Raw genomic sequence first — 10,061 nt, 5'->3', positions numbered from 1 at the left:
GTTTTAATAAATAATCACGATTTTTCAAAGATAATAGTGTGGCACCTTTTGAGTACTCCGCTCCATGGTAGTGAAAACGAAATTTTTGAACCAATTTTTCTTTATATCCAAGAAAATTGATATTATGTTGAATAAAAACTTTTCGGCTACGTCGCCGCGTCAATTTTTGGGTGGCCCCAACGTTTTGATAGAGGAGTGTAGGGAACCTGTTGGAGTGCACTTTTACTTTGTGAAGGCGACCGGAGACGCGTGGGGATTCCTCCGCTTCTCTGACTTAAACGGAGCGAATGAAGCAGTTGCATTCGGCGAGATACCCCAACTCGAGGCCCCCTGCCTAAAGCTCAGGTACTGGCCAGCGAACTTGGTCATCAAGGAAGGCGAAGGATTCCATTCTTATGAACACGAATGGGGAGAGGAAGTGGAAAGAGAATAGGCGATGAAAGGGAAAGTGATGAGAATTCAGTGTGGCTAAAAAAAATTAAAGCGCACTTGTGATTTGAATTATAGTATTTGCGGAATTGTGAATTGTTTTAATAAATAATCATGTTTTTTCTAAGATAATAGTGTAGCATCTTTTGAGTACTCCACTCCATGGTAGTGAAAACGAAATTTTTGAACAAATTATTCTTTATATCCAAGAAAATTGATATTATGTTGAATAAAAACTTTTGGGCTATGTCGCCGCGTCAATTTTTGGGTGGCCCCAACGTTTCCCGACCGATGCTGGTCGCTTTCTCAAGAGATTCTGAAGAGGTGGGAATTTAAATTCATTTACCGCAGGAATTGAAGGATCAACAAATTTGCTATTTCCACACAGAAATTTATTGACACCGACCATGGTTTCGTTAAAGAGTAACATTATCAAGGTAACAGTATCAGAGTAACATTATCGAGCATTTGCCCTGCCAAACATCTCTGTAGGAGGCCTGCAGATTAATATGTAGCGGTAGATCTGTTGTCTCCCTAGGCCATTGAAGAGCCTCAATAATAGGTTCAATAATATAAATCTACTTTTACTAAGAATGAATAAGCAAGTATATTTTGTTATTATATGCAATATTTCATGACCGTGTGGTGTACATGTTGCGGTGTCTTACATATGCTGCATGTAGGCGATTGATCACCCCTTCTAAGCACCCTAGAGGTGGTTCGCAGGGTATTTTGTCGATGTAGATGTATAATTTGTTATTGTACGTAATATTTTATGACCGTGTGGTGTATATATTGCGGTTTTCTTACTTGCTGCAAGTTGGCTATTCGCCCTGACTCTAGTGAGGCCTCAGAGTATGCTGCTAGCGTATGGGACCCTTATGAAGTACGAATAATAGCTTAAATCAATCAAGTACAGCGCAGGGCGGCCAGATTTGTGATGAGTTGTTACGACGAAAAGTGCAGCGTTTCCAGTATGTTACACGAATTAGGATGGGAATCTTTACAGGAGTGTAGATCGAAGTATAGGCTTAACTTACTTAGGAAATTCGAAGAAGATATTTCCTCAAACGACGTGAATCATATCATTCGTTTACCATCGTACTATAGTAGACGTGATCATAGAATAAAATAAAAGAAATAGACTGCAAAAAAGAGAGATTTAAAATGTCATTCTTCCCTCGTAGCTATTAAGGATAGCAACGTTGGTTCAATTGATAGAATTAATGGCGTAGCTCGCTAGGATCACTCATTGCATGTTTTTTTTCATAGTTGTAACCTTGCATGTATTTGTTCTGGGAATGACTAACCAATAGCAAGTTATTTTCATGAATAAGCACACATATTTCGCTAGTAGTAGTAGTATTTTGTGTTAGGATGCCTCGACAACTAAGGTCATTTGCACCACCGACAAATCTATAAATAAATAAAAAATTTTAAAGATACATTAAAACCGCAGGTCACCTGTGAAATTTTTACCAAATCCATTTTAGATAGTGGTCTTCCGATTCATCGGGTTATAAAAAATTGCGCATGTTCCCCATTGTGCTGATTGTAGTAGATTTTTTGACCACCAGCCTGATTGGAATTTTTCTTGGATCTATTTACATTCTTACAACCTTCCAGCCCTGGATTTTCTAAATTCGGCTTCGATTCCATTGAAATTTTTTTGACCGTGCAATGGCTTGGACTTAACTCTCTTTGGATATGGGATTAACTTGATTTTTGGACTGGTTTGCAAGTAGGAGCTTGTGAAATTCCAGCCGAAAGTGCGGGAAGGATATCAAAAGAATCGATTTCGCCATCTCTCTGCATCGGCGACTACACAAGGAAGAGTGCACAACTTTACTGATTGACAAATTTGTGGCGCCGCGATACGAATCACGATCTACTATAACGAGCGTCGCGTCGCCTGGTCGTCACATGTTCTGCTGCCTCACTTACGCCACCGCTAGGTGGCAGGCGCGACGACACACGCCACTACAGGGCAGCGCCATGGCATTCTTCTCAAATTCTTCGAAGGTGCAGACGGTGCAGCGTAACTACATGTAAGTTTTGTGAAATTCTATGAGTGAGCGAGAAGTTTTCTATAGTCTAGAAAGAGTTTTCTATCGGCATGCACTCGTGGCGTGGTTTAGTGTTTCCATGTGCTCCTCAGTAGTAGTAGTAGTATTTTGTTTGAGGGTGCCTCGACAACTGAGGTCATTTGCACTACCGACAATCTATAAAATCAAAATTTTTAAAGGATACATTTAAAACATTTAAGCAATTATAAAAATTTTGAAAAGGAAGGGGTAGTTAGATGACAAAAAGGTTGGTTTTTAAACACTGTTTATCATCCCGGTCTCTATTAAAAACTTGATGACTCGGCTGATACTATCAGGGTCGTCTCCTTGGATGTGCCCTAGGTCTCCCACTATGTTCAGCCGATGGCGTACTCAACGGTATTTCTCACACTCTGTCAGGAGATGTCTCACAGTAATGGGAAAGTCGCAATCATCACAAAGGGGTGGAATTCTCTCTTCAGTGAAGAGGTACGAGTGGGTGAGAGCGTAGTGCCCAATTCTCATTCGCTACTCAGAACAGAAGAGTCACATGCAGTCTGGACACTATCCGTGCGAGCGACGGGTTTTTTTAACGAGGTTGTCTCCTCGGTGGGCTCGGGTCCGCGGGGGTGCGACTCCCCAAAGGAAGAGACCACCCTATTGCGGGGTACAAAATTCATGTTTATTGTACGAATTAAACAAAATTTGAATTTTTCAGTTATCTCGATGGCTGAAAGAGGTGAAGGATGTGGCCAACTTCTTAGCAAAGGTCTTCGTCGGCAGTTCCTAAAAAGCCTATACTTGAAAAGAAAAGGATCTCCGAGGATGAAGATACTTTCATAACACCAGAAACAAAAGATCATGTCGAAGGATCCATCTCATCGCAGGCGGCCTTTGAACCTCTGATTTTTCTATAGAACATAGGAATGACCGGCAGGAAGAGGAACATGATGGGCAGGAGGCGAATGTGTCAACAAAACTTAAGTACAAGTGGACTGATGACGGAGTAAGTAAATATAATTACCAATTTACTGGCTGTCTAATATTTTAAAGATATCACTTGTGTTTTCATGGTGATGCAGGGGGAAGTAGATGAAGAATGAAAATTATGATGGCAGTGATTTAAAAACAAAATTTATAGTTTATACCTTTCCACCCGAGAGTTTTTTTTATTTTAACAAACTTTTGCGTTTTTTTGGTTACCAGACCCTATTTTTAGTAATCAGGTTAAGAAAACATTTTCAGGTCTACAGTTATCTTGGAAAGGTAACCGCACAATTGTGTGGGTTAGGTTGTGTGTAATCAGGAAAAATTCCCACCCGTGCGGGTTCGGGTGCAAGCACGACAGAAAAGTATTTCGTAAACTTGCTGGAGGGACTGCAGGGTTAGCAAAAATATGAAACGCTGAAAACGCCATAGGGGGGATGAGGCAAGAAGTTAATAATCCAACCCACCCAAAGTTTCAGTCAGGAATTTTTCTTAACACGTTCGTCTTATTTTTGAAGAAAATATATAGTGATCGTAAGTCATAATTAAGCCCAAACCCGAACAATTGTGCGGGTACATTTTTTATCGAAAATAAATATTTAATAGTATATCATAGTAGACACGGGAGTGAACAACAACGGCAATTGACATTTAAATATTTAATTTAACTAAGCACTACAAATATAACTAATATAAGCATGAATGAATTCCGACTTGCCCTAGATCAACAAAGGAGCTCAAAAGTCTCTCAGAAACAAGTCACCAACATGACTAACTGTAAACGTACTCAACTAAAATCTTCCCCCTGCTGTAGGGGTCCCACACAATTGCTGCAAGCCAGTGCGAGCCAGAGAAACAGCTCATGACTGGAGTTACCATTTTTTTCCTTACCGGAATGACCGTGCGGGTTAAGGTTGAAAGGGTTATAAGATAGCCTACTAAACTGTATTTGGTGATGTATTTGATTTTATTAGTACGTACCTTGGATGTTAGTTAGTTAGTTATTGTTGTTTTTAGGGTGCGTCGACATCTTAGGTCATTTTGCACCGCATCATTCCATTCGTAAAAATTCATTTAGGGAGGATCACGTCATAAACCTGAACCTGAAGGAATCTGGATATTCATTTCCTCGGAATATAAAATAATAGGTGAGAAAAATGTGTGCATGGATATAAATTGAAATAGATTTCATTCAGCAGACCAATAGTTTTCAGAAATTTTATTACCCGACTAAGACGTTCAGGGTCGTCACGAAGCATGTCGTTTAGTCCTTCAACAAGGTTCATCCTATATCTTACGTACCTTGGATGTATTTGATTGATTCATAACATAATAGACTGTACATTCCCTAGCTTTTCATTGAATAACTTTTCATTGTTAGCTTTTAAGCTAAAAAATCGTTCCATTTTATTATGATTGAATCATATCTACTTGTGTCGCATGCAACAAAACTCGTCGACTCCTACAATGTCTCTGTGCAATTCTGTAAAGCAGAGGATTTTGAATTATAGCAAAACGCATACTCAGTTGGCGAGGAATGCTATGGAAGGTGTATTTAAAGAAGAAGCCTTAAAGACTTGTAGTCTACTGGGCAAACGCTCTAGTGGAGACCGTCAAGGGCTGGACATGACAGGCTTTGCTGAGGTGTTAGGTGGGTTAGTTATGGATACTATTAGAATAAAAGGAAGATGGTGCTTCAATCTTGTCATCGGTTTTTAGCACATAAACATAGGAACAACACATCACATAAAACACAAGCACATAAACAATCTAGAAAATACTGACTAAACTTCGAATTCAGCCATACTATTTCCATGATAATACTACGGTTATCAATTCATGTGGAAATATTTTTTATCCCTCAACTATAAAGTCTAGTGTTAAACTCAGTCTCTTCACTGAAAGACAATATGTAATTGATAAGTGTAAAATATTATTGCACTTTTAAAAATATCTTTGTGCTTAATTGCAACACTAACCTAACTTCGCCATTGTTCTGTACTGTGTAAATATCTCTATCGCAGCAAACCTGCGAGTACAGCGAATTTCATATTTATTTTCATTATAAGAAATAAATCAATAATTTAAGAATTTGTACCTCATTTCAACTCCTCCCAAGGATCAAGCAGTTGCTTCGAGCCTGCCCACCGCAGATCACTGAAGAGCTCATATGGATAGCCAGCGCCATTGAAGCCGACCAGGCCGAAGATATCACCCACACACAACCTCCTAGACCACCAAAATGCAAGCTCTGTCCAGGATACCCCTGCACCGAGACTGTCCCAGAAAATCGAGATGGGAATCACACAACCCCTTCCGACCCACCCATCCGGCTATAGGGGCCACTCATCCTGAGGGAGCAGCGGTAAACACCCCCAGATTCCAGGTGGAACTAGGCGGCGAAGTACTCCCCGCCCTCATCGATTCATGAGCCGGAGTGAACTTAATAGCTAAACGTTGCCTGCCTGTGACCTTCCAGAAACTAGTCCAAGGAGAACCCACTATACTACGAACGGTAAAGGGAGACACGTTCCAAACAACGGGGAACCTGCAGACCATTGTGACCGTACAAATGTTTCATCAACCAGTAACGTTCCACATCACACGGGATATGGAAGAGGACCTCATTCCGGGACATCCCTGGCTACAAAGCGCCGACGCCGTCATAGACTGCTCACAAGGAACAATCTCCTTCGGCACTACGCGCCGAATCACTGCTGCCGGGACGCAACGAACAAAAGACGCTCTGACTTTGGATATGGACAGGATGATCACACCATCTATCCGTGTCGTCACACAGCACGCACATCTATACGAAAGAGTCCAGCAAGCGCAACAATAAAATTTAGAGGTCGAAGACATCAGGCAGAAGCTACTGAAGGCCCAGCAGACACCCTGAAGGACAAAAACACAGAAACGATTCTTTAAGAAATACAAGGATGACATCGGTCACCTGTGGTCCCGGCTCGGCCAAAAAGGGCCTTGGAGGCTGTTGGTCCCGCTCGAGAAGAAGTTGTCCAATGCTACCACGACACGCCATCAATCAAGGCGACCTACACGGCCCTAATTCAAGGATATCATTGGCGAGCAGCACTCTCCGACGTCCGCAAAGAAGATGGAAAAGTTTAATGCTTATTATGGTTGTACTTTCTGCTGCAAAAGGGCTGAAAATACTAGAAAGGCGATTCGATACCCCATTGGTGAGATTGCACATTTGAGATCCAATGGGAGCATCCGTGGTGATTAAAAAGAAGTTTTTGAACGCATGAATATGCCTGGGGTCAGAAACAAGGCTTACAGAGGTGTCATTGGTTTGACACCTCTCATGCATTTGAATAATTTTAATTTGAATATAGCGTTGTTGTGGATTACATGCACAATATTCTCCTTGGGACAACGAAGCACCACACAGAATTTATTCTTGCCTCAGAACGGAAAGATAAATTTTGGAATGACATAAACGATAGAACGGGAATGGAGCACTTTAACTGCATCATTGATGAAAGGACTTCCAGGTTACAGTCAAACTCCTCAGTGATTAGGAACCCTCGCCCTCTGACTGCCATTGCAATATATAGCGAGCGAGTGAATGGAGGGCCTGGATATTCTTTTACATGTTCCCTAGCCTGCAAGATCTATTGAAAGAAAAACATTTAAGCCAATGGCTTTGCTAAGCAAAAGTACATGCATTCTTATAAAGAAATCAATGACAGTGGAAGAAATTCGTGCAGTCCACAAATTATTGATGCTTTACACCTTCTTTTTCCAGAAGTACTATGGCCCAGAGGAGATGCGTTATAATGTTATCTCCTCTCAAATGTAGCCGCGGGCACAGAGTAGGGATATACAGAGAGGACAAAACGGCTGAAGGCGGTAATCAGTTCATTGCGCATTTCACCATGTTCTAAATAAGGAAACGTGGCTTGAGTTGCTATTTGGTTGCTATCGTTGCTATCATTCGCGCTTAGTGTGGAGTGTTCTCGCAAAAATTGTTTTTTATTCCTCCACTCTTCAAAGCTTTCACGTAGTGCACTAGTGATTTAAAGAAACGTGAAAAATGAAGGAAGTGGAAAATAAGACGAGAAGAAAAGGTTTTGCTTGGTGTTCAGCCATTAACTGCAAAAACAATGCGGGCATGACGGAAGCAAAATTGAGTTTCTTCAGTTTCCCTAAAGACCCTGTGAGGTAAGCAATTTCATATTTTTTCTGAGTTACATTGCTGATTGAAGAAACTAAACTTATATACGAGTATTATTTTGCATGCGAAATGAAATTGTCGAAAAAGTTTAGTAAGAACTTGTGGTGTTGGCGCAAGTCCAAGGAATGGGTGATTCGATGTCGTCGGTCGGATTTACATAATAACTGCCGGATTTGTGCGTGCGATTTGGCGTTCCTTGCTCTACCTTTATTAGTAAAGTAATAATTAGGCTACTTTGAATTTTAAAACCCTCTTTTTTCGGTGGATGGTAAGTCGTTAGCACTATTTGGTTTGAATTGACCGCATAATTTTACTTATTTTCAATATGGCCGCCGTGCGCATTTTTCATTACAGAGAAACCTATGGTAAAGTCGCCTAATGTCCCCTCTGTATATATCTACTCTGTGCCGCGGGCGTTCGAAATTTTGGACCTATCTGGACCCACAACGCTTTTAGGTATGAGGCTCAAAACAGGTACCTCAGAAAACTATGTAAGTTTCCATCATCAGTTATTCTGGAAATGGCCAAAAAATTCTTAGTCTACCGCTCCTCACCACAGCTGCAGTCCAAGCTAGTAAAATCAAAGAAAACTATTCAATTTTTGTACTGAAATAGAAAATTTATCAAGACTGAAAAAGTGTTTGCAATACGAAGATGGTTTCGTTCTCCTAGAGGGGGGCGTCTGTATAACCTAGAGATGAGTGCTCTAACCGAGGATGAACAAACAAGTCTAACTAAGTATGCCCATGTTCACAGCATTACAAATTATGCCAGAGAATACTTTGTGACCGTACCAAATATTGGACAGCTGTATACAGCAAGGGAAAGAGGAATGACGATTCATGTGCATTATTAGCTGTGTGTCAATGAATCATATTCTCCTTTTGATGGATGGCTCCATTACTATTATAGTAGAGGTGTTACATATTTTAAATACTAGAGTGGTTACAAATAACATAGCAAATACTGATCATATCAAATTATTTGAAAAATCTGGAAAGCTTCCGTGCATTAATCCGGCAAACCTTGCTCAGCCATGCATTCGCATATCTCAAGGGTGTCTATAGATCCGTTTGGTTGCACAGTGGAATAGTTAATCTGCATATTCATTTCTGTGAACCTAGTTTGTAATAAATTAATTTATTTTTTTAACTTGCCACTCTGAATAATTTCCGTAGTGTGAGTTATAGCAATGCTTTCATTGGCAAAATAATTAATCTGCATATTCATTTCAGTGATCTTGTTTGTAATAAATTGATTTAAAGTTTTTCAAAACATGTTTCTCTGGAATAATTTCCGTACAGTGTGATTTGCAGCAATGCTTTCAATGGTTAAATAATTAATCAGCATATACATTTCTGATATTGTTTGTAATAAGAGTAGTAGTAGTATTGATCGTTAGAGTGCGTCGACAGCTAGGTCATTCTGCACCACTACTCAGCCATTAGATTCAAGTCGTAATTTAGAAGGATCGTTACTGCATAATTTATTTATATAAATTAGAAACAATCAGACATTATTTATAAAAATTTAAATTTGATTAAACAGACCCGTTTCCCTGAGAAACAAAATTATACCATTCAGATTAGTCGGGTTGTCTCCGAGGAGGGATTCAAGGTCCCCCCCTATATTGAGCCGAATCCGCGCGTCACGGTATTTGTCGCACTCTGTCAGGATATGACGGATGCTTAAAAGACATCCGCACTCATCACACTGAGGCGCTTCCTTCTCTTCCGTCTCTAAAAAGTATGTCGTAACATGGGTGACTCGTCATGGATAAAATTTTGGATGCATAACTGCAAAGCAGCCAACTCCTACGATAGCACAAAGGAGGTTCCCCTGCATCAGAATAGATGCTTGGAACCGCGCTTGTTCGGAAGGCCCCAGTGCGGAGTCGTAGCGCCGTGTTATGGAAAGAATTTAACGCTCGTAGATACGATGAGCGAGCGGACGCATAAACAAATGAGCCGTAGTCTAATTTAGACCGCACCAATGTGCGGTATAGTAGGAGCAAGGTGGTGCGGTCTGCTCCCCACGATACGTGGCTTAAAAACTTTAATAGACTTAGAGCACCTTATCTTCAGATTATTAATTTGGTCTCGCCAGTTGAGTTTTTGATCTAATGTTAGCCCAAGAAAACGGATCGATTCTACATATGGGAGATTTCTTCCGTGAGAGAATACGCTTCTTACCTATTATTTAAATTACTGGGTATTTTGTCCCTTAGATATTTATGTTTATAGAGTCCCTACGCATGTTTTATATCAGAGGCGGAAATGTTACTGGCTGTGTAAATATTTCCTACCATGGATTGAGGCCACGGAATAGAGTACCTATTCCAAAACCGAACAAAGAAGCTTTTTAGAAGGTCTTATTTATATTGTACTACTAAGATGTTTAAC

Source organism: Ischnura elegans, chromosome 1 (genome assembly GCF_921293095.1).
Source record: "Ischnura elegans chromosome 1, ioIscEleg1.1, whole genome shotgun sequence".
In the NCBI taxonomy this organism is placed as follows: Eukaryota; Metazoa; Arthropoda; class Insecta; order Odonata; family Coenagrionidae; genus Ischnura; species Ischnura elegans.
Note: the sequence above shows the minus strand (reverse complement) of the source record.